The sequence below is a fragment of the Solanum dulcamara genome, chromosome 1, assembly GCF_947179165.1.
Source record: "Solanum dulcamara chromosome 1, daSolDulc1.2, whole genome shotgun sequence".
NCBI lineage: Eukaryota > Viridiplantae > Streptophyta > Magnoliopsida > Solanales > Solanaceae > Solanum > Solanum dulcamara.
The window spans coordinates 66,663,491-66,690,587 of record NC_077237.1 but is presented as its reverse complement, the minus strand read 5'-3'; the positions used below and the strand labels follow the sequence as shown (position 1 = coordinate 66,690,587).

The 27,097-nt window shown below is 34.8% G+C and overlaps 1 long non-coding RNA gene across 1 annotated transcript; it reads right to left on the bottom strand.

Moving 5' to 3' along the window:
- Window positions 1–24,112: 24,112 nt before the first annotated feature.
- Window positions 24,113–26,524, bottom strand: LOC129888486 (uncharacterized). The gene is made up of 3 exons (XR_008766673.1): window positions 26,385–26,524; window positions 25,737–25,786; window positions 24,113–24,378 (listed from the first exon to the last, which is right to left on the bottom strand). It is a non-coding gene; the product is annotated as an uncharacterized LOC129888486 (long non-coding RNA).
- Between the last annotated feature and the right edge of the window lie 573 nt (window positions 26,525–27,097).

Genomic DNA, 27,097 nt, shown 5'->3' with positions numbered 1-27,097 from the left:
AACCACCACTAATTTCATATAAAAATTTAAAAATATTTTATTACTATAATATTAGATCAATTTAGTACTTTATTTGAATTTTATATTTATTATTATTTAAACAAAGATAATTTTTTAAATTTTTTGCCCGATGTCTGTAGCCCGTGGAGCCTTGACTAAATTCGAAATGCTCACTGCAGAGCCCATTCGGGAAAACTCTGTACATTCAGATGTTGAGAAAATAAACAGTCTTAGCTATTTACTATTTATATTTTAAAGCAATATCTTTATATTCAGATGTGTATTCAGTTTCAGACCTCTAAATCTTAATGCACGCCTTAATATTCAGATGTACATTCAGATTCAGACGTCTTAAACTTAATAAAAATAAATGAGGCATAAGATGTGACACCCCACTAGTTTACCGCACAATATTTTCGGTTCACTTAGTCACACTCTCGATTAACAGAAGGGGGATATGGTTCAACCCCGTTGGAATTAACATGTACTTTTGGAATAAGACTTCTTAACGTATTAGGAGGATTCTTTATGAGGTATTTTAATCGCACAAAGTTCATATATAAATTGTGAAAGTCAAGAAAGTTGCAAAATAAAAGTCGGCAAAAGTTACTGTAAATGATATTAAGAAATTCTTAAAATTTTGGGTCAAATGTCTCAGCAATATTCTCCTAATATATAAGGTTTTAAATGCCCATGAAATATCAAATAAAAGTTCTACGATTCTAATTTCCAATACACTAAAATATTTATCCATATGATGTCAGAATAGAGAGATATTCATATTTTTGTGAGACTGCAAAAGAAGGCACCTCGATGCGGGTTCCCCTATCCCCAAAGTCGGTGGTCCCAAATAAAAATACCACCATTTTCATTTTTTTCCATAATTCTTGTCCAAAAGACCCAAAAATTAGTGTATAACACTAAAATATCCACCATGGATGTTAAGTTACTCAACTCGGAACTTTGATGAAAATTGCTCTATGTCACGAGCTCATCATTGTGGTATAATTTTTTTTTTATCAATTTAGGCTACGTTTGTTATTTCTTCAAGGAGGTAGATTATTAAGATTTATCTTTCAAATATTTTGGTTAAGTTAATCTTCTTCTTACATCTGTCCTTCGTAACTCTATGTCCTAGTAATATTTTTATAGATTTTTGAGCCATGGAGTGGTGTCTTTGATATTGTGGTTGTGGGCATACCCTTTGTCATATTTAGTATGGCTATTATTATTGTGTATTGATTCTGTTAAGGTGTTGGAGAGATTGGGAGATCATGTGATTCAGATTGGAGTTGCGTACAGTGGTTATTGGAATGAACAGTGTGAAGTATGCCTTGTTATATTACCTAGGGAGCTTGTCGCTCCTTTGAGATATTTTTAGAATATCTTTATTGGATATTAGATGTTTTTTATTGTTGTTATTAGCCTCTAAGCTTTGGACTTGGCTGGTCACTAGTGTGGTATTAGCGTCTTATCGATTAGTTATGGAACATTCTTGCAGCCTAGTTGATTTTCTCATTGTTTCATTAATTATGGTTGGCCAAGCTTCATAGAGACACATTTTAGGCTTTGGATCAAAGGAATGTTAAGTCTTTAATTTATTTATAGCAGGATCCTAATGGCCAAAGCATGTTATGTCCGATATATTATAGTTATTAACTTATAGCCTTATCCTATTGAGTTGGCTTCCAACATATGATATAATGTCTATCAGCAACACTCTACTCCTTGCTTAGTGGCCTAGAAAAGCATGTTATGATTATGTTTGGATCAATTATGATTACTTGTTACTGTTGTGATGTATATCATTTGGTTGTCACTTATGAACTTGTTTTGGCCTCAACAGACACTGACACTGCAGGGATACTAAGCCTACAAATTAATTGTTATATCATGCCTATGAGCCGAGTAGATAGTACTTACAGGGCAGGTAGATCGTGCCTACGATCTTGATAGAGCGTATCTATGAGACGGGCAGGTTATATCTATGGAGTAACATATTTGTATTATACCATGGGGCCTCATATTTGCATTGTTTCATGGAAGATTTACATTCAGATAGTTTAGCTCAGATCATCATTGGGATCCAAGTAAGGGGGCTAATATGGGTATTTAGCGATTGTTTGCACTTGTTGGGATTTATAGTGATTGTGTGATATGTCTATCTGTCGGGCTTATGAGGGTTAGGTCAGGTTATTGCTTGTTGTGTAATTATATTGTCTTATTGTAAAGAGATAAGGTATTATACTTGTGTTTCACCCTTGCCCTTTTCATTTAGTCCTTATACTTCAGTTTTAGCCTTTAGTTTGTCTTGCATGTTTGGTATATTATTTTGTACTGATGCCCCTTTTCTAGGGATGTTGCATTGTCCTGAGCGACCACCAGACAAATATGCCGACTAGCATAGCTGCCTATCTAGTTGATTGGTTAAAACCTTTGTTCAAGGGGTTGCCAAAGTACTAAAGGTTTGCTTGTTTTGCTTTTTATAGATTTTGGGTAGGTCGGGGCCTTGTCCCCGTATAAGTATTATATTTATATAGGCTTGTAGACTAGTGTGTTGGGTTGTATGACAATGTTGTTGGCATGTTGGCTTTGGTTTCTGGTTGGCTGAAGTTTGATAGATATTTGATGTATTGTTTAAATATGTACCTGTTTTCTGTTTTCAGCTTCTGTAAGAGATCACAGTGATTTTAATGACCCATATAATATTTATACTTTTCTAGATACCATGGTGGCCTCGATAGTCCAAACAGGCTTATGTGTTGAATGGTTATTGCTTTATATAAATTGTATTGGGAGTAATTGTTTTCTTTGTAGGGCTATTGACACAGGCCTTGTGTAAGATCCTAGAAGTTGGAAAGTCCTAAAGCGAGGATCAAAACCATGAATTCCTAGAAAATTACAACTTTTGGCACCTGGTAGTCTTCACGAGACCCACTAGGGGCCATGTAGAGGACCACGGTCCGTTAAAAAATAGCGTGATCAAAGCCCTATGCACCTAAGTTCAGAAGTGGTGACCATGAGGGGCCATCACGAGCCATAGTACAGACCACAATCCTTTATGGGCTCTGTGGTGAACCTTTGCTAAAGGCCTCTAATAGGTGTTGCACCACACCCCTTGTTCACGAACTGTATTTCCCTCCATGGATTGTTATGGTCTATGTGGAGGGGATCTTGAAACCTAACCCTTTTCACCAAATTCCCAAGTTCAAGTCTCATACCAAGGAAGACCACCACAGACCGTGGTGACCTTAATGGACCGTGGTATATCTCATGGTGGGCACCCCTTTTTAAAAAAATCCTAATTCCCTCACCATGGAGGGGACCATGCAACGTATTAACCAAAATGGTCCATAGTGATGGTCCATCTTAGTTTTGGATTTAGTTTTACGTTAGGGTTATTTTGGTCATTTTTCTACATTTCATTAATGAATGTGGATGGTTTTGGGACTAGATTCTCACATAATTCCCCAAAATTCAAAACCTTCTCTCCTAAGTTTTCTCTTAAAGGTCTTTTTTACCCTCAAGTAATTCAAGGGATTCCTTCAAGGTCAAGCTTGTATTCTCTTCAATTTAGGACTCATAAAGATCAAGGTATATAGGACTTCATTCATGGGTACCTTTCACCCATGGAATTCCAAAGATGTTTTCTCAATTTCTATTATGATTTCTTCAATTAAAAGACCTAATTTCATAATTTTCATTGGACCTTCTCAATTATGATATCCTTCAATCATATCAGAATAATTATGCATAATTCACATCATATTGCATAATTTCAAGTTGAATTTTAATGATCCATGATATATGCTAGTTTCAAGTATGATTTATGAGATATGATCATAATTTTTAAGTTATTTCAATGAAAGACTTATGAATGAGTTAAAGATGTTTTGTGCAAAGAAGTTTATGAATGATGATTTTATGATATTTCAAGCAAGTTAATAATAGGGAAAGTTAGACCCTAAAGATATTTTATGATCAAAGATATATAATGATGGAAGGTCTAAACCCACATTAAATGAGTTATATAATAGATAAGCTAATCTTATAATTTTACTATGATGATGCTAGATGAGCTATTCTTATGTTATTTTATAAATATGGATTGATATCTATTATAATCTTTCCCTATGATGTTTATGATTATATTTTCATGAGAGTTCCATTGGAATAATGACTAAGCATCTAGAGGACTTTTAAGTGGGGTTCAGTCCGATAACTAAAGATTTGTTACCCAAGGGAATTCTAGTAGCAACCTAAACTCCCAAAGTGTTGCCTGCATAGGTTCAAATATGCCAATATGGTGAAGCTAGTAGATCCACATAGCAAAGGTAAAAGAGTTACTAATGGAGTATATTCTGGCAAGTTATCCTCCCCCATCTCGATGTAGAAGTCATCTGATTCCATGTATTAGCTCGTATGGTCTTATATGATGGTTAAAGGTCATATCCCACACAGTCTTAGTTGAGTTATGAGTTCTTATGATGATTATGAGATTTTGATGCATTGACCAATAAGATAAATATTTTAATATTTTCATGACCTTATTCATATTTTAAAGATATTAGTATTGCATCTCATGATTCATACTGATTATGTCCTATGTTTATTGCTCATGCATATTATCACATACTTAGTGTATTCCATGTACTAATACATACTTTTTCCTATATTGTATCATAATGTAGCATCCAACGATCACACTTATTCTCCTCCCGCTAGTAGCTAGAGTTTACTATTAGCTTCTTATTGGTGAGTCCTCACAGTTCGAGGACATGACATTTATTTCACATTTGATAGTTGTACTTCATTACTCTTATGTTGTCTAATTAGGGTGAGCTAGGAGTTTATCTTATGTCCTCATCGAGTTAGTAGAGATATGTTAGATAGTAAGAATCTATGTTGTCGCTTTCTTATTCGAGACTTATGTTCTATTTTAGCTTATGCTTCTATAACCTTGGATCTTGTTTACTTACTTCATTTACCTTATGTATGCTCATGAATTTTATGCTAAGAGGCTTGGTTGGGGTCCTTTGGTATTTTAATCGCCATATTACAGCTAGGCCCTAGGTTGGGTCGTGAAAAAATTGGTATTAGAATACAAGGTTCAAGTGTCCTGGGAGTCTAACATATTGTGTCAAGTAGAGTTTTTTTTATCGGTGTGAAGCATTTCACATCTATGAATAGGAAGCTATGAGGCATCTTAGGAAACACTTCACTTCTTTCATGATCTCATCGTGTTATAGAGTTGAACTCTAAGGTTTCCTCCTATAATGCTTTCTTTTTGAATTACAGAATCTTGCCTCTATGAAGAGATCCTGTCCGAAGGAATGTTGAAGAGGAGACACAAGCTCTGAATGCCCTTTTGAATGAGCAATTGACTAATGCAGAGTTTTGAGCTATTTTTCAGATGTTATCCCAAGCTGTGACTACTCAAGTGAATCAAGGGATAGTTGTTCCTCCCAATGTATCTACTCTGGCTTCAAGGGTTAGAGACTTTACAAGGATGAACTCTCTTGAGTTTTATGGATCCAAGTTGATGAGGATCCCCAAGGCTTTGTTGATGAGTTGTACAAGATCGTTGATATTATGGGAGTGTCTTCCAAATAGAAGGAAGAATTAGCGTCTACCAACTCAAAGGTGTTGCTCAATTATGGTACAACTAATGGAATGCCAAAAGGGTTGAAAGGGATCTCATAGGTTAGAAAAAGTGCAAAGTTGGATTTCTTGATCACTTCTTCCCACTTGAGTTAAGAGAGGCGAAGGTGTTGGAATTTATCAACCTTAAGCAAGGAAATATGAGTGTGAGGAAGTATGTCCTCAAGTTCACAAAATTGTCCAAGTATGCCCCATCTTTGGTAGACGACTCTCATGCCCGAATGAGCAAGTGTATTTTGGGAGTGTCAGACTTGGTTATGAAACAATATTGAACTACTATGCTCATCAAGGATATGGACATTTCTAGGCTCATGGCTTATGTCGAGCAAATTGAAGGGAAATAACTTAAGGAGATGAGTGTAAGAGAGTCCAAGAGGGCTTGGTTTGAAGGTGGGTTTTCTCACAAAAACTCTGATGGTGGTAATGGTCATTTCCGACAGGGTTAAAAGTTTCAAGACTAAGGCTCTTTAAACACTCCGGCTCCAAAATTTGAGAAGGATAAGGTACCAAATCCTAAGGCACAAGGAGGAGCTCTAAGTCGTCAAGTCATCCCTCCATGTAAGAAGTGTGGGAAAAACCATTGGCGAGAGTGCTTAGCGGGGTTAGATGTTTGTTTAAACTGTGGAAAGTCCGGTCATCATGCAAATAAGTGTAGGAGTGGGGCTAGACCTCAGATTCAGACTCAAGCTACTGGTTGTCTGGATAAGCGTGCTACTACTTCGGGTGGCATTCAACGCCAAAATAGATTTTATGCCCTTCAGACTCATCAGGAGTTAGAGGATTTCCTCGATGTTATGACTGGTATGTTGAAGGTCTTTGACTGTGATATTTATGCATTATTAGATCTGGGTGATATTCTATCACTCGTTACTTCTTATCTTGCTATGAGATTCATTGTTAGTCTGGAGATCTTGCTAGAGCCTTTTTCACTCTATACTTCCATTGGTGTTTCAGTTGTGTCTATTAGAGTTCATAGAAATTGTCCAGATTCATTTTTTTATAAAGTCACTTCAGTTGATCTTGTAGAGCTTGATATGATTGATTTTGATGTTATTCTTAGTATGGATTGGCTTCATGTATGTTATGCCTCTATATGTTGTGTAACCCATGTGGTAAAGTTCTAGTTTCCAAATGATCCAGTCCCAGAAGAGAAATGTAGTAATTTCGTGTTTAAGGTTAAATTTATTTCATGCCTTAAAGCAAGAAAAATGATTTCCAAAGGTTGCATGTATCATCTAGTTTGGGTTAGAAATACTAACTCTGAAACTCTTACTCTTGAGTCAGTTTCAATTGTTAATGAGTTTTTGAAAGTTTTTCCCAGAGATCTCCTTAGTATTCCTCCCGAAAGGCAAATAGATTTTGGTATCGATCTCCTCCCCGATGCTCAGCCTATCTCTGTTCCTCCTTATCGAATGACCCAAAAAATTGAAAGAATTAAAAGATTGGTTGAAGGATTTGTTAGATAAGAGTTTCATTAGATTGAGTATCTCTCCATAGGATAATCTAATCTCTTTTTCAGAAAGAAGGATGGTTCTCTCCATACGTATATTGACTATCGGCAATTGAACAAGGTCACAATCAAGAATAAGTGTCCCATCCCAAGAATTGATGACTTGTTCGATCAACTTTAAGGAGTGAGCCACTTTTCAAAGATTGATCTTCGATTGGGTTATCATCAACTTCGAGTAAGAGATTGTGACATTCCAAAGATGGGCTTTAGAACTCGGTATGGTCACTTCAATATCTTGGTTATGCCTTTTGAAATAATGAATGCCCCTGCAGCTTTTATGGATTTGATGAATAGGGTGTTCAAGCAATACTTGGATATGTTTGTTATTATATTCATTGATGATATTTTGATCGACTCTCGGAGTGAGGAAGAGCATGCCGAACATTTGAAGATTGTGATATAAATTCTCAAGGACCGTCAGTTGTATGCAAAGTTTAGTAAATTTGAATTTTGGCTAAGGAGTAATGAGCAAGGAATTGGTGGTTGACAATCTGGCTGCAGAGAGTCTTGCAACCATAAAAGACAAGGTTGTTCCCTTATTTTCTAAAGATGAACCAGGTAATCCCAACCTTCCTTTTGAAGAAATTCATTCTAATTTGGAAAAAACTCCTGCAATTTCTCCACCTGCCATGAATGCTATTGATGATAAGTATAATGTACCTCTGTCTTAGGGAATTAAAAAGAAAATGGTCCCTATGTCAAGTAAAGGGAAAGGAAAATTGGTTGAGACTCCAGGATCGAAGTCAAAACCCCACCTCACTACCAGGAGCTCTGCTAAGAAATTTATAAGTGATGTTATGAAGGAGAACAAGGCAAAAATATCTGAAAGAAGGAGAAGAAGGATGACAAGAATAGATGAGAGTGTGATACCTGATGAAGAAGACATTATTGAAGTGTCTAAAGGGATAAGTGAAAGTGAGACTGAGTTGGATAAGAATGTGAAGAGTGCAGAGAGAAAACATATAAAAGATCCACTGAAGAGAAGATGAGTTATAAAACAAAAATCAAGAAAGGCCTCGACAAAGAAATCGGTTGGAAAACAGAGAAGAAAGCAAGAAAAAAAAAAGAAACCAACCAAATGAAAGAGAGAATCATCCCCAGAACCATCCCTAGAAAAGAGAAAATATCCCCTTATACGAATGAAATGGATACAAATGAATTATTTGTAGCATCTAAACCTGAGCCTAACAAAGGACTAGGTTCACGTGATAAAAAGATGAAGATTGAGAAGGAACTGTCATAAAAAGAACAAGTCGACATTATGCAGACTAAAGTGTTAAACGGCGGGGTGTTTGATACTGATATCATAGCCAAGCCAGGGATGAGTGAGTTTCTTGATATTGTGGAACTTCAGGGGTGGACACACCTGTTTGTTGATCATATTCCAGTGCTACATGAAATACAGGTTAGAGAATTCTATTATAATATTGTTGTTAAGGATGATGGGAGTCTTCACTCTAAAGTAGGTAGTTTGAATATTTTTTTGGATGAGTTTACTTTTGTTGACATTCTGAAAGTGTCAATAGAGGAAATCAAGTCTGTGACAGGAATGGGCTGCTCAAAATGTTTTTTTAGGAGTGTGGAAAACTCCATAAATTAACTACAGCAGGCATTCCAAAGAAGTTTCATAAAGGATTCTATCATTTATACTTTAAATTTGTAACAAGGTAATGTTTCCCATGTCTGAGAAAGAACAATAGTATCTGCTGCTGAATTATTTGTCATGAAAGCCTTGAGTAAGTTTGATGCTATCAATTTGCCAGCCTTTATTTAGAGCACATGCACACGATAATCATTATCAAGGATGGAAAACATGTCATGGGGTATGAGTACTTTCTCACTCAGGGTTCAACCACTTCAATGTTTCTCTAGGTGCAGGTGTGATAGGAACTGTTAAACAGTCATTTTATATGAACACTTAGTGGAGTATGAGTGTTTGGAAGTCAAGACAGGGCATATAAGTAAGATGTATGAACTTATGATTGAATAAACCCAGTTGAAGCATGAATTGGAGGAAATGACAGCACTGCTAAGTGCTAAAGATCCTAATATTGCAAGACTCAAAGCACAGCTAGCTAAGGCGCAATCAAAAGGATCAAGTTCTTCTGAACTGCAGGCTCTTAAGAAAGAAAATGTTGGTCTTGCTGCACAAGTCTCACATTTTAAGGATAAATTGATTCAACATCATGAGAGCTTTGCTGATCAACTGTCCCTTATTCTCAAATCTCTTACTCAGAAATCCCCATCCTCTTAGTGTCATTTCTTGAAACTTCCCTGATTTCCCTTTATCAAGTCACAACAGTTAATATTTACAGTTAGTTTGTAATGTTTTGAATATTATCTTTTAACTTGTTGGAATGAATGACTCTATTTCTTCTTAAACTTCTTAATTCATTACTTATTGGTTTGTGCTTGTATTGCCCATAGTGGCCTGACTGTTCTAAGATGTGCATACTTTGCTCTTAGTTTAGTATTATTCCTTTTTTATGATGTCAAAAGGAGGAATTTATTGTGAGCTGCATGATATCAATGGTAAAAGGGGTGAGCTGCATGAAATCAGTGTTAAAGGGGGAATAAAGGTGATAGGGGGAATTGGAGTGCTTTGTGTGACTGGGCTGAATGGAATGCTTTAGGTGACTTAGTTGAATGAATTGTGTTTGTTTAAAAAGGAGAATGTTGTATAGGGGTTTGTCATCATCAAAAAGGAAGAAATTGATAATGTATGCTTTGATGATTTAACAAATTAATAGAACAGATGAGGGACCTAATCCCTTATGAGGAATCTGAACTTACATTGATAGCAGATAATCGTACAAAACAAATCCGGCCACTTCTGTAGATCTGGTATGTGCGCGGACGAGTCCTTTTACAGAAGGACAGTTGTCTATCCAATAGAAAACGTCCAACACAATATATATTTATTATATATATATTCTTCACAATATTTTCTCCTTGGCTTTTTGGAATCTCTGAAATAGAAAAACCTTGAAGCTCTTGCTCTTTGAAATCAACTCTCGAAGAAGAAGAAGGACCCGATAGAGTTCTCAGCATTTTATTTCCGTTTTAGAGTTTTGGTTTCTTGATCTTAATCATTGTCAAATCTACTCCTAATCTATAAAGGATTTAGATCAGTTCTTGTTGTTCATCTTGTCTAAATAACTAGAGTTAGTTATAGAGATTACTTGAAGACTAAGTCAGCTAGAGTTTGTTGATTTAGTGAGTAATAGAGTTTTGCTTTAGATCTGAGTGTGACAAAGTTGTTGCATTGAGAGGGTAGGGATTGTGAGTGCAATTTCTAAATTACAAGAGTTTGTAATCTAAATCTTTGGCTCTTTTGATTAGTGAAGTTAGAGGTGAAATCATGTGAGACAAGTCGTAGTTTTTCTCGCTTGAGTAAGGAGTTTTCTACATCAAATCGTGTGTCTGATTTTATATTTTGTTCTTTACTTTTTTGCACTGATTTTATGATAGGGGACCTGGTCCCTCACATTTAAGTGAACGCATACATTCTATCACAGGGGTATGTCTATCTCTGAGAATTAATTTGAATTTATGTCAGGGTGATCTACTACAAAAGACATTCATCTTGTAAGGAGACTGTTGGAGCAGGATAAGGAGAGAGACTTACACATCATGTTCATAGACCTAGAAAAGGCATATGATAAAGTAGCGAGGGTGGTCTAGGGGTGCACCTATGACTTACATTAGGACTCTAAAGGAAATGTAGGATCAAACCAAGATTTGGGTTAGGACAGTGAGAGGTGACTTAGAACACTGCCCAATCATATGACGAGTTTGCACAAGGGATCATCCCTTAGGCATTTCCTATTTTCTTTAGTGATGGACGAATTGACATGACATATTCAAGGGAAAGTGTTGTGGTGTATGTTCTTCACAGATGTCACAATAATAATAGGTGAGACACTCAGTGGAGTTAGTGATAGGCTTGGAGTTTGGAGAAATGCCCTAGAGGCCAAAAGTTTCAAGTTAAACATGACTAAAATAGAGAACATGGAGTGCAAGTTCAGTGATGTAACGCATAAGGCAAAGGTGAAAGTAAATATTTGGGACCAAATTATACCCAAAAGTAGAAGCTTCAAGTATCTTGAGTTCAATCTAATTTCATTAGTTAGAAATTGAATTATAAACCTTATTCTGTTATTCTAGAAACGTTTTGTAAGGAATTGTTTTGAGAACAATTGATTTAATATTAAGTTATTCAACATGTAGACATATAATTTCCTGCTTATAATATCTGGTCTCTTTCTTTTCTCTGTGTCTTATTATTGGGTTGGTTGCAAATTTTCACCTTAAAGTTTCACCTTGGAGCCAGAGAATATATCAACGTGCTGGTGTTACTTTCTTGAGCACATGATTTCTGGACAAAACAATTATATATTTACATCGTTATTAAAAATAATTAAACCTCTGGTTCTAATTTTATTTTTTTAATACAGTAGACTTGTTGTATTTTAATATTCATTTTTATGTCTTTTTTAGGACATACAATATCTAGCTAACAGTCCTTTTATGTCGTATCTGGGACAATGAATCTAGACATGAATCCAATCTTCTTTAAAAGAAATTAATTTAAGTGAGGTGCACAAAATATCAATCATAAAATTAAAGACACTGGTATGTTACCAAAACATTTGGCGGGAGATTCTAAAATTTCACTTTAAAAAAAAAAAGGCAACAACGAAATAAATGATTAAAAAGAAAAGCTAAGTAGCATAGAGTTTGAAATAGTTGAGTCTATTCCATAATTGTATGTAATAAGTTGATTTCCTGTTTAAGCCTACTAATAAAATATTGATAATCTTCTTTAAAATACAACAGACCACAAATACGATACTTGCAGATTTTTCTAATATTACTTAATTGGGAACTCACATTAATATAGGGCAAAAGTCAGGACTCTTATTAAACGTCACTTTATTGCATAAACAAATGTGTCTCTTTATTTCAAATTTAAATTAAATAAACTGATATTTTTATCCTTTTTTATCTCCAAACTTTGATTTAAAAATCAAATACACCCCTCAATTTTGAAAAATAAGAATCTTCCCTCCCCCCTCGCCTCCCTCCCCCCCCCCCTCCACTTTTTTAATCCGATGCAAAGTCTATTTTATTTTTGTCATTTTTAGTCTTCCATTTATATAACATATTTTTATATTATGTATAATATTTTACTTTTTGACCTTTATATTTATAGATTTTTTATTTAAGTTCATTAACTTTACAAATAGAATAATCCTCTTATAACTTTATTGCAAACTCTAGTATTATTTCTTATGTATATGATTGTTATTTTAATATCAGTATATTATGTGCATGGATATTTAAGTTTCACTTGTCTCATATGCATAATAAATTAAAGTGCTCTTTAATTTGACCTCAACATAACATATATGCCCTCTAACTTATGGGTGTGCAAAAGTAGGTATTTAAACTTGTATAAAGTTGAACAAGTAGACACACGTCCTACACATAGTATAATATGTATCCTACATGGCATAATACAAATTAGTTCTAGTGTATCTCATGCGAATTAGTACGTAGGACGCATGTGTCTGTTTGTTCAACTTTATATAAGTTTAAGTGTCTATTTGTACACTCTCAAAGTTGAAGGGTGTAGATGACGTCAGAAGCCTAGTTAAAATGGTACATTTATGTAAGTATGCCCATCTCTTATTCTCTATTATCTATATAGATAAACGTATTTTGATTGTCATTAATGAAATATTATCTAAATTATAATTTAAAATTTATTTACAACATAAATAGATAATCTTTTAACAAATTGTTATAAAATATATTTTTATGAAGCATTTATTTATTACTTGCATCAAAATATGTTTATAAGGTTATTACATTATAGATTCTGCTAAAATTCATAAATATTTTTTTATTCTGTTAATTTGTTTAATTATAAAACGATTTTAACTTATATACTCAATCAATATTTTTTACTTTTCTTTTGAATGAAACTAATAATTTTCTTAATAAAAAGATTTGGTATATAGGTGACAAACAAAAATATCATGATTTTAAAAAAGTATAAGAAAAGGAGATAAAGGTTGATAATGTAAGGATAGAATAAATATTTTAAAATTTTAATTAGGAAAAAGGGAGAGAACAATAATTTCTCAAAGTTAAAAGGGAGAGTTTAATTTTTAAAGTAAAGTTCGGCGCGTAAAAAATTTTCAACCCATTCCTTTATAGAAATTAAATAGAAAAATTAATTTAATATTTTCCCGGCCCAAAGCTCAAGTATTTAATAATAATATATATAAATGCTTTATTACACAAATACATAAGGATATTCTTAATTAAATAAGTAAAATGGATATCAATACTATATTAAAAGCATGAAAACCTTTAAAATGTTGATAAAACTTTTTGCCCTTCATTAAAAAAAAATTCGTTAGACAATTATTTTTTCACCCTTTTCATCAAGTTATTATTTAATTTATCTCTATAGTATTATATATATATATATATATATATATATTAAAATATCTGAAAAGACTCCTAAAACTACATTAAAAGCATGAAGACCCTTTAAATGTTGATTGTACATTTTGCCCTTCATCTTTTCACCCTTTTTCTCAAATTATTATTTAATTTATCTTTATAATATTATATATTACAATATATGAAAAGACTCTTAAACCTATATTAAAAGTATGAAGACCTTTAAAATATTGATGGAATTTTTTGTCATTTATTAAAAAACTTTTATTTAGATAAAATTGTCTTTTCACCCTTTTTATCAAATTATTATTTTGTCATGACCCCGACCCGCCGTGACTGGCACCCACACTAACCCTCCGGTAGGAGAACCATCCTTACAGCCCAAGCCATCACACTTGTGAGATATAACAGTTAAAGATTTTACAAAAGCAGAAATAAATCAAGAAATAATACCGAGTCCCCATAAACTCATAAAACTATTTAAACAACAAACTAAAAATGTGGAAACATCCTAGGAACTGAAGGTCTTCCGTACAAAACTCTAACCAAATATCAGCATAAGAAGGGGGGACACCCCCAAAATGAAGTCATAACACTAAAACAGTGTTTGAAATCTGAATCCTGGAAAAAGGACTAGAACAAAGAAAAGTCTACGGCTGCTTGAACTCTAACAAGCCCCACTCTTCTAAATGAGGTCTCTCCGCAGTCGGCTGAATATGCCCTGTACTTAACAAAGGCAGAGCAAGTGTAGTATCAGTACACAAAAACAACAGTGTACTAGTAGGATCACACGGTTAACCAATAAGCGGATCATAGACAAGTAAATTCAACACAACAAGCATACACATATACAAAATAAGTCAACCAATCTCATCTTCAACCATATTCAGCAAGATCACAATTCAATATCTTCAACATGCTATAACTTCACACAAGGGTCCTCTTAGGGACCTGTAACTAATCAACTTTGTGTCGGAATATGACACCCGATCCAAATATGTGTCAGAATGTGATACTTAATCCAAATATATGTCGAAATGTGACACCCGATTCAGTTTATGTGTTGGAACATGTCATCCAATCCAAACATACGACAATCACAAATACATTCAGTATTTACAACATTATATTCACCAAGAACACATTCATCACAAAACAGGACAACAAGTGAACATTTCACACATAATATAGCATGTTTTCTTATTTATATACACATAAGCATATCATGAAGAAATTTAACAAGTATATAAAATATGTACGAGAAATAAGACCATCACCTACCTCAAATTCAAGCTTCAATCGCCTTACAAGGCAAGAGTTTTCCCTTGCCAAGTTCGTTCCTCTTGTTCTTAGTCTAGAAATAGTAAATACATATAAAGGATCAACATAATGTCCTAACTATCATAAAAAAATAACACAATTCTCATTCTAGACCTAACCCATGATCCTAACCCTACCCTAGGGCAATTTTCCACCATTAGTTTTCAGTACAAACCCTCCCCCATTGATTGCCAATCATAGCTTCTAGGTTCTAGGAATCAAATGATGAATTTAGGGAGTAAATTCATTACCTTAAGCATGAAAATCCGTGGGAAATCGATGAAAATCACCCTAGGTTGCCTCCTGAAGGCTTAGGAATTGTTTTTGCAGAAATAAACCATTCTGGTGTTTTTTCTGACTTAAGTCTCACGACTGTCCCGCTCTAGCGGATCCTCTTTGGCGGGTTGCACGAAAATAGGGAACTCGGAGTATGAGCTCCAATCCCCCATTTCACAACAACCCTTTTACCAAGATGTATTAAAATATACCATTCACGCCAAATTCGATTTTGGAAATTTTACTCGTTCGAATATGATTTCGCATAGTATCTAAATAAATTAGAGATTTGATCTTCCATCATTCGCTGATCACCCTAGACCTCACTTGACTCAGAATTCATCCAAATATGGCCTAGGCTAAAAAAAATCAAAATTACTACCCAAAGTTTACTAGTCTGAAATCCTTCCCCATTAATCTATTCCTAATAACGGGGACAGATCGTTACAATAGATATAAATTTATTCATCACTCATCCTCGAGTGACTATCTAGGAAAAAGCAAGGCTAAAGTGGAGATAGAGTAGCACATGTTTCATCAAACAGTTAAGGATACTTGTCTCGCATGTCCTCTTCAGTTTCCCAAGTAGCTTCCTCCATAGAGCGATGTTTCCATTACACCTTGACCATATTGATCTCTTTAGTCCTCAACTTTCGGATGTCACAATCAAGAGTTGTAATTGGCCCTTCCTCATACTGAAGTTCCATTTCTAATAACATTGAGTCCTATTTAATGATGTAGTCCCCATCCCTATAATACTTCTTCAGCATTAATACATGAAACACCGAGGTGTACCCTAGAAAAGTTAGGTGGTAAGGCCAATTTATACGTCACTGGCTCTACACAGTTAAGAATCTCAAATGGGTCAATATAGAGAGGATTGAGTTTACCCTTCTTGTCGAATCTCATCACCTTCCTTTGAAACAACATGGCCTAAAAAAACTGTAGGCAGCCAGAATTCATACTTAGACAATTTTGCATACAATTTTTGTCTTTCTAAAATACCTATGAAAATTCGAAGATAGTCTGCATGTTCCTGTCCACTCTTTGAATATACCAATATATTATCTATAAACACTATCAAGAATGAATCCTTGAACACCTCATTAATCAAACTCATGAAGACTACAAGTGCATTGGTTAACCTAAAAGACATCACCAAAAGTTCATAGTGCCTATACCTGATTCTAAAAATTGTTTTGGGCGCATCCTCGAGCCTAATTGTTAATTGATATTACCCAGACCTAAAATCAATCTTTGAAAAGACTGAAGCACCTTGTAACTGATCAAAAAGGTCATCAATACGAGGCAAAGGGTATTTATTTCTGATGGTAACTATTCAGTTGTCAATGCACATCCTCATACTATCATCCTTTTTATTGACAAACAACACTGGAGCACCCCAGGGGGAAGCACTAGGATGAATGAACCCCTTATCAAGAAGCTCCTAGATCTAAGCCTTAAGCTCTCTCAACTCTGTCGGATCCATGCGATAGTGAGGAATGAAAATTGAATGAGTACCCAGTTCTAAGTCAATGCACAAATCTATATCTCAGTCAGGAGGTATACCAGGCAAGTCTGAAGGGAATATTGTGATAACCCTCTCTTCGGGCCCACATATTTAGGTATTGTCTATGCCAGGATCAGTTAGTTCATCCATTCCTTCACCCCGCAAGGCTTAGTGGGAATTAAAACCAGAATCTCAGGCTCCTTTACATCCACTTTAAGGGATCGCCTATCACCAATTGAGTTGCAGCTCAATTGGTGATAGGTGATCCCTTAAAGTGGATGTAAAGGAGCCTGAGATTCTGGATTTGATTCCCACTAAGCCTTGCAAGGTGAAGAAAGGGATGAACTGACTGACCCTGGAATAGACAATACATGAATATGTGGCTCAAAGAAGGGGTCGCCACAAATACTCCAAGAAATTTACACACTACTGAAATACACTCAATAGAAGAAAACTCTACATCCACATTTCGAATATAGTCCAAATAGGCCAAACAACCCTGCCCCATCATTTTTTTTGTCTGGAAAAAAGATATGAACTTAGTTGGCTTATGTTACAACCCGTATTTTGTACATTTGAACATTTGGGATAATTGTAACAAGTTAAGGATAATGCTATGTTTTGATCTTGTTTGATACATAAGTTGGTTATGAAATTTTGGATGTGGAAATATTGGAAAAGGCCAAGGGAAAAATTGGAATTGCAAAAACTTAGTTTCATGAATTAAAAATATGGGCTAAGTAAGTGGACTTGGAATTTTTAGAAGAAAAAAAAAGAGACAAGAGAGGCCCAACCATAAGAAGTGGTCATGGCCCAAAAAAAAACTCAAGACCATGTAGTTCATCTATGAGATGAATAAATAAAAAGAGCCACCTAATTCACAAAATTGCCTAGAACTCTCTAGACAATTTGAGAAAGGTGAAGATCAAAAGAAAGAAGACAAAACAAAGAAGAGAAAATCGGCCAAGGCTACCAAAATTTTGGTCCTTGAAATCTTGTCCCAAAAATTATTTTATTCTAGTATTTCTACTAATTCAAGGGTCCTCTACAATGTGGTGTAGTTATTTTGGATGATAGGGTAATTGTTTCATCAATTTAACATCTTGGTCAAGTGAAGAAGTTGTGAGGAAAAGGTAAGAATTAATCCCATTTTAATATATTGTGAAGGTTTGTTTCCATTGTAGAGTGTAGAGATGGGTAGACTTTATGGAAATATGGAAGTTTTTATGGTGGTATAGCGTCGTGTATATATGTTCTTATATGGGCAAGATTTATTAAATTTTTCTTGTAGTATTCTAGTAGTAGTTATTGTGAAATTTATATTGGAAAATGGAAGTTGAATGAACTTGGTTGAAGTTGAAAAAGTGAAATTATTTGTAGGGAATTATGTTTTTTTAGTATGATTTCATAATATTATGGAAATAAAATGGTTAAAGTGTGGAGTGTTGTTATTGATTATGAACTTGAAAGAAGAAAGTGCATTATAATAACTTTATTGCATATATGGAGATTTTGGGTGAAATATGGAATTGGTGAATATTGTATAGCTTGCTTGGAATATTCTTGGCCTATGTTTGAATGAGCTTAAATTAATATATGAACATGGAAATATTCATATTGACTTGAAAGTGCAAAGTTAGATTGGAAGTTGTTGCACTATTTGGAAAGGAAATCAATTTATATTATGGTGTATTGTAAATGGATTGTTGATGTTATTGGTGTTGTTGTTGGTATGGTTGTTGACATTGTAGCCGAGTTGAAATCCCGGGGATGTTGAATTTATAGGGGAGGTGCTGCCCAAATTTTTGTAGGAAAGTGAAGGTTTAAAAATTAAACTCTTAAAGGTTCATAACTTACATTTGGTAATTGTGACCATTTGTAGATTTTGGAAAAAACGGAATTTGAGTTTGAGTGAGCGGAAGAAGCGGATAAGGTATGTAAAGCTTTACCTTTTCTTCCCTTGGCATGTCTTAGGTGTAATAAGTTTGGATACGAGCCTCGGAGATGACTCTACTCTTCGAAATCTACGCCTAAAGTTGTCTCTTTTTATTCAATAGAAATGAATTAAATATTTATGAATAGTTGGAAAAATTGCTTAAACCTCTAGAACTTGTACAAATAGAACCCGACTATCTTAACACTCTCAAAAGTAATGCCATAAAGCTTAACACGCATAATTTGTGTGCACCACCTCATTCGACTGAGGTGGGTCCACTATTTCCGAACTTTTTTTTGTTATTCCATTTGACTTATGTTGAGTAGAATTTAAAATATTAAATGACTATTATTTTAATTAGTCCATTAGGCTCCATAATATATTTTAAAATATGGAGATGATTTTAGGAAGATTATTTTGACATAGACTAACGTGACATCAGAAAGACATGTGTTATAATTATTGTTCAATTTCGTTTATATGATTTATCATCAAAATTATGCTATTGAGTCTCTATAAATATTTTGTATTTCATATTATATTTAGTTTCTCACTACTCCGCTCGTGCATACTATTATGATATCGTTCGCTGGAATTCGGGCCGACTTTATAATCGTGTGCCCTATAATACACTCGGCAGTATGATGTGTTACGGATCTCGACACCTCGCTATAGGGTCGGGTACCGTCTATGATGTCATGATGTGATATGACATATGACATGTTGTGATAATATGATATGTTCGGGATTTGTATGGGGATTTGGAACCTTCCAGAGTATGATGTGCTGTGGTACCAGCGTCAGGGTGGTGACCACATTCCTAAGCCTTATGCATGATTTTTATTTGCATTTTGTACATATGTTTTCAGTACAGATTTTGATGTCCTAGTTTGGTATGGGATCCTTGCACCTTTCCGTTTAGTTACTGTTTATACTTTTTATACTGGTGCTTTGCATATTCAGTACACATTTCGTACTGACCCCCTTTCTTCGGGGGTTGCATTTTATGTCCTCAGGTACAAACATTCATGATCCGTCAACATAGTCTACCCACCTTCTGCTACTACAGAGTGCTCCTTTAACTCGGAGCCGCACTTCAGTATATGGCGTATCTATGTACATACTCTTGTATATCTGACCATTTGGGTACGACGGGGTCCTGTCCCATCATATACTTCCGTTATGTTCTGTAGAGACCTGTAGACATAGGTGTGGGTCATGGGTCGTGTATGTTCGTTCGTTTATGACTTGTATCTTAATGCGGTCCCTTTTGTTATAACGGCCAAAATGGCTCATATATTTGTATATATGCACGTATCCGGTGACGCACCTTCCATCACCCCTTTTTGGTTTGATATGTTATTTTCTGTACATGCGACTCGTTGACGTAATGATCGCCTACTGTTCTGATTGGAATAAATATTAAATTGAATTATTTTGTAGTATGAAGATATGGTATGTGAGCTCGTTTGGGTATCTAAATAGGATACCAGTCGCGGCCCACAAGGCTGGGTCGTGACAGTTTAGGCTTGTACACTCCTTCCCACTCTAACCTTTCCCTCTTCGGAATCTCTAGAGCCATAGTTTTTGCATTGCAATTAAGTACAACAAAGTAAGGGGACAACCAAGTCATGCCTAAGATCACATCAAAATATGTCATGCCTAAGATCACTAAGTAAACCCAAGTCTAGTATCCTATAAACACAACAGAACAAGCACGATACATATGGATGACTATGACTGACTCTCCAACATGGGTGAAAACATGAATAAGGGCATCTTGTATATCACACAGTCCAGTAAAATCCAAAGCATATTTCACAGACACATAAGAATAAGTAGAACTTGGATCAAACAAAACAGTAGACATCTAGTCACAGACAAAAATAATATATGTGATCACTGCTTCAGACGCCTCTACGTTGGTCTTGCCATAAAAAGCATAAAACTGAGTTCGGTCATCTTGGCGGGCAACCTCCCTACCTGGTTGGGCTGCTCTTCAACCTGCACTACTATTACCTCAGCCCCCACGGCCTCTCGAATTTCCTCCTCGTCCATCCTATGGACATTCTTTGCCATTGCTCCCCCCAACTGCTGGTACTACTGCTCGGGCCTGCTAGGGTACTGAAACTGTCTCGCGGGGTGAGAATACTCCATCTGTATATGTCTTGACTCTTCATAATTAAAATAACTACAATCAAAAGACGGGTGGCTACTCGGAAATAATGCTCCCTGACCCTTATGGGTAGGATGTTGTTGTGGAGTACCTGAAAAACTGTCAGTAGAAGTGGGCAACATTGATTGAATTGGCTGGGCTGCAATCACCGGCTTGCCTGACCTTCGAGAATAGGATCTCTGGCTTCTTATCCAAAGCTTTGGCTTGCTCATCTCTTCTCACACCTTTAACCTTCTTAACAAAGTCTGTGACTTCGTTGAAACTTTTGCCAGACGAAGTCATATGGACGGATAGTACCTGCAACTTGAGGTTCAACCCCTTCACAAACAACCTGATCCTCTTCTCCTCTGTGGTGACCAGTTGAGTAGCATACCTAGACAATGCATTAAACTTGGCCTTATAGGCAGCCACTAATTCACTTGAAATTTTGAACATAGACTCAAAAAATACTATGTTAAAGTTCACTGTCTATGTTCAAAATTTCAAGTGATTTGGAGTTCTGGAAAAGATTCTACCATTAAAGGAGGTTAAAGTTTTAAATCTTTGAAGAAATTTTAATTGTGTCATGGTTGGGTTAGGTTGAATTCGAGCTTTAAAGATACTGAGTTTTAATATCTAGCTCGGAGGCATGTTTATATTGAAATTTGAGGTGATTTCATAAAAAATTAAAGAAGTTGAAAATTTGGAGTTGTTGGTGTTCTTCATGTGTTCTTGGTGCTCTTGAAGAAGGAGGAGCAAAAAGAGTATATTTGATTCAAAACTCCAATTGAAAAGTGTTAAAAGTTGTTTTGATGATTTTGCAAAATCGAAGTTAAAAAATAATGATATAGATGAACCTTTTCTCAAACGGCAATGTCATAAATGAGCCAAACTTGTAACTGATAGCATAAATAAGTTTTTTCTCAAATATAATGACATATTTGATATATGGCTCCAAATGCTATTTATATTAGAGGTTCGAAAAGCCGAAGTCTAAAATTACATAGAAAAGTAAATAAAAGTATATTTTATTTAACAATTTAAATTTTTAAACAAGATAATTCACTCTATATTTTATCACTTTAATGTAGAATGATTTTTCTTTTGATTCTCATTCGATGCCTGATATTTTTATTGAAGTCTGATTAAATTTGAATTCGCATCGGTAAGTACTACATTCTCATGTTGGGGAGTAAAACACTCCATAGAAAAAGCAACTCCGTAGCTAATGCATCCTTAAATCCAAGATCCCTAATTAAAAATAAAAAAATACTTACCACTCCATCACAACCGTGATTGATAATTTATAATGAATTTTTGAACGCCCAAGTGAGATAAATGTTGTTATTCCATCCATTCCAAGCTACCTTTGGGATCCAAACTAACAGGATTTTGTGAAATAATTTTATTGCAAACACTCACGGATATTTATGGTAGGTGGGGTCATATGTCAAAGAAAATATGATTGCACGTCATAATGCATGACAAGAAAAAGGTTGTGCAAGTGCATTAATTGGGACCATTAAAACATAGAGAATATCGTTGATGAGCAAGTTGGTGAAAATTATGAAAGACGAGTCTTTCACTTGTAGCAAAGAGACATTTTTAGTTTTAGATAATTTCTTCTTTTCTTCTTAAGCCTTCTTCTAATCCGTTTAAATTTCAGTTAGGAGAGTTACGAAAGCAAATTTCTTAAATGTATTAGCGAATCTCATTTAGATACTTAAACTGTGACTTATTTTGATTGAATACTTGAATAAATGATAAAAATATTTTTAATACTTTTAAATATATATTACGTAAATAAGTTAATCATTTAAAATATTTTACATTCTCTAACTATAAGCACTAACCTCACGAATAAATCACAAAAACTTAAACTTATTCTAAATAATGTTGATGTGTCTAATTACAACCCTACCATAATAATTATAGCCCTCGTACAAAAGCATTACAACTCTACAAAGTGAGTGATCCAAAAACTTTCAATTTGAACTAGTACTACACTACCATCTAAAATCTCCATTATTTAATGGGACCATTTATATGTATTTATCTCCGGGCCATTGAAATTGGTCCTTCCAAGAAGTGTAAGGGCGTGCAAAACGAGGACTTTCAATGGATCCAAGATAATACTAGTGTTTGGATATAAATTATGTTGGCCTTTGGTATCTCTCGAAGTGTGTGATTTGTTTACAAATGCCATCCAGCAGTCCACATGACATTCATCTTCCCCAATTTTCGGTCACTATCTAACAATTTCAAAATTATGCACAACAAGATCGAACAATTGGAATTCGTTCTGAATTTCACACCGATTATGGGCAGTTTGACTGTTGATTAAAATTATGCATGTATTATTAGTAATGTAGAAATTTTATGTCGATATTAATTATATAAGGATTAGTTATTCATATATTAGTTAAACAAGTAGTTATTTTATCTTTTATCCTACATAAAATAATAAATAGATTCGCTTATACTTTATACATGTATTAGTTATGCGGGTTTATAAATTACAAATCAAATATTATATTAATTTTATACATGAATAATTTATCACCTAATCAGCTACCAAATATAGTATTATGCAGAATTTAAATCTTATTGTAACTATCCATATCGGATTCATCCTTCGGAACCATATCACCAGATGCATAAATCACATCTAAATCAGCTGCCAAAAGATTACTAAATTGTTGGTAGCTAACAAAATTTTATGAAAATCTTTATTAGTTTTTCGCTAAGACGAATTTTATTATTAGTTACGAAATTTATCAATCGTTAATTTCTCATCTTTAATAGTGACGAAAAATATGAGAATAGTAAGATGCAATGGCACCAAGCCACCGGCCAGTTTGCTAGATGTTTTAGAAATCTAGTTGGAACTGAAATGTCCTCAAATGAATGCTTAGATTGAAGAATGAGATTCCAAATCCAGATTCCAACTATAACACTTGTGTAAGCTTATCTACTCCAATATCGATAAATAAAATTATTTTCCTAGAAATTTGTTCTTGTATGTTGGACAAATTGCTCGGTAAATTAATTGAAGCGCGTGTAAATTAGCATGAACTCAATAAATATAAAAAAAAATCAAAATAAATGACACGAAATCGAGTCATGATGGCGCCTACTAGAATTCCTAAATAGCAAGCCTAAACCCAAAATACACAACTTGCGGAATACAACCATTTAAGTATAATAATAGCAGTAAGTGGAAGACAGGAATAACTTATAAGAAATATCATAAATTTGTAGCTCGATACAAAGTATGCAAAAGAGGCCCAAAAATGACCAAGAAGATAAACTAGCACAAGACCAACATCCCTGGACCTGGTGTCACCTATACAGGAGGTACTAAGTACAGAAAGGCTATGTGTATAAGAGAATTGACTAATCAAAATACAAAATAAAAGTCAGTACAAAAGAGGGAAAACGACAAGTCTCTGGACGCCGGAAGCTCACCATGATCCAAGTCTGTGACAGTCAAGGAAGATCCAACACTCACGGAGGGTGGCTTGTACTGAAAGCTGCATTAGAAAAAGAGATAGAAGTGTAGTATGAGTACCAAAATATGGGGTACTCAGTAGGCATTATAGGCCAACCGAGCTCAAAAAGATCATTTATATATAATTAAACAAGTAAGATAGCACGACTACTACAGTCTAACAATTCAACTAATAACCAATATATAGCACCGAGTATAGAGAAATTCACCTATTAACAAGAAAGTACAACCCAGTTGTCACGACCCAACTAGGGCCGCGACGGGTACCCGATAGTGTATTCTGAGCACCTACTATAACGTATCCTATTCTTACTACTGAGTGGGATAAATGGGCAATACCATTATTAATAGCGTAATTATAACCATGTGTCAGTAGACTTTGCTAATATATTACACAGCGATGAACAAAGTTGTAAAACATCTAGCTGCACATATCTATCTACGAGCCTCTAAACAAGATACATATGACCACAAGGAGGGCCGATTTCTGCTGTATCCAAATATATACACAAAGGTAATACCAATAAAGTGAAGCTCCGAAACAACTGGAGCGCTCTTAGTGTACTACTGGTGGAGCTCCTAAGGACCGAACTCGTCTGCCTGCCTACCTGCGTGGCATGAAGCGCAGCGTCCACAAAAAGGGACGTCAATACGAGTAATGTACCGAGTATGTAAGGCATGAAAATCAGCATAATAAAGAACATAAGGTATGAACAACCATATCATAGAATCATAGAACATAAAGTGAGATAAGAGAGTAACTTGTACATATGAGTGTCTTTTAGGCCGGATGACATGCATGCATGTCTTTTCCTTTAAAAATATATCTTTTTCATATACATAAAAAATAGAACATGTCATAGCGCCGAATGACGTCGGCTCGCCCACATATGTCCCGCGTCCGGAATAAAAATTACGCCAACTGACCAGGTGGCAATGCGTCTATAGCGCAACATATGGCCTTTCCCCATATACATATACATATATCATATAAACAACATGCATGAGAGCCCAATGAAAGTCGTGTATCTATTAGAGTGACGGAAGGTCGGTAACCTCCAATTATATTATGGACTAACCATGGTCGCTTTGTCTCACCTTGAAGGAACAATTATTATAAGATGAGACTATCAACGAAGGATAATCTTAAGAGAACGTAGAATAAAGTCACAATCTCATAAGGTGCCAAACCACTTACATATGCATATAGAGAAAATTATTAAGATCGGTGGTTACGTACATGGATCGACACATGAAGGCTCAGAAACAAGTTTTGGGTTCTACAAAAAGGAAATTTCATTAAAATGATACATATACATGTACATCGCTTGCTCGTTTTATAAAGATCATGCCAAAGAAGAAAGGGTAAGCCTTACATACCTTGTCCGCTTCCTTAATCAATCCCACTTAACTCTTGGCCTTCCCAAAATCTATAACAATGTTAACGAATGCAAACATTAGCTGTAGATATCCAAGATTCTCATCCTAAACTAACATTTTGTCTAACAAAATTTCGGCAACACTTCCCCTGTAAATACACCATCCCCGAGAATCTAACTCGGTCAATTTTATCAACAACAATCCGAGAATTCAACTCGGTCAAATTATCCACAACAATACCAATCAATATACTACTTCCTCCAAGACCTTCCAACTCCAATAACAACAATAACAATCTAATCTCTTTTTTTCAAATTCAATTACGACAATCCAATAATTTACACACTAACCATATCACATAACACCATTATCTTCCATACATATAAGAACATTATATTCAATTTACATAACTTCTAAAACAAGTCTCCAACCACTACAATTTCACTAAAATCATTAAGCTTTTATTAGCAATCTAGAAGCCATAACAACAACCACCAAAACACTAAATAAAATTGACTCATTCTCTTCCATATCACACTACAACCACACGGCCACACTACTATCCATATTCTTCATGAATTTTACTCAATTTTATACACTACAATATGCACAAACATACATAACATATAAGAGAGGATGAATTCTTACCTTCTTTTTGTCTCCCTTTTTGGCTATGACTTGCAACTCACAAGAATATGGTTTTATTGCTCCAACAACTACTCCACTTTGTTAAGGACCCTCCAATTAGTTGTTTGGCTAAGGAAGAATAATTTTTTGGTGAAAATTTTTCCAAGATTCTTTCCTATTAGAACATGGCCAAATGACCCTTTTTATTTTCTCCCTTTCTTCTTGCTCTCCAAGCTTCTTGAAACTTCTAGGAAATAAAAGCCAAGATGACTAATAAGTCATTCTTGAAACTTCTAGGAAATAAAAATCAAGATGACTAATAAGTCATCTTTTGGGCCTTTATTATTATTTTTTTCCATATGGGCTTTGGCCCATCACTATGGATGGCCACCTAGGCCCAAGTGATTAAGCCTATTTTTATTTTTTTTGCACTTCATGAAAATTTTATTTTCCAATTTCCAAATTTGCCCCTTATCTTCCTCCATATTTTCATGAGTCATATTGCGAATTTTTCTATTTTCCCCTGGCCATTCTTGATATTTCTACTTCATAATTTTCATAAGCAACTTGTGTGCTAACAAAATAAAAATATGGCCTTATTTTTAACTTCCTACGGTTTTTCTCAAATTATCCAAAATTATCAAAATGTGGGATATAACATCTTCCCCCGCTTTAGAACATTCGTCCTCGAATGTTGAACCGGCCTTATGGTGTATTATAATACGCTGGGGAGG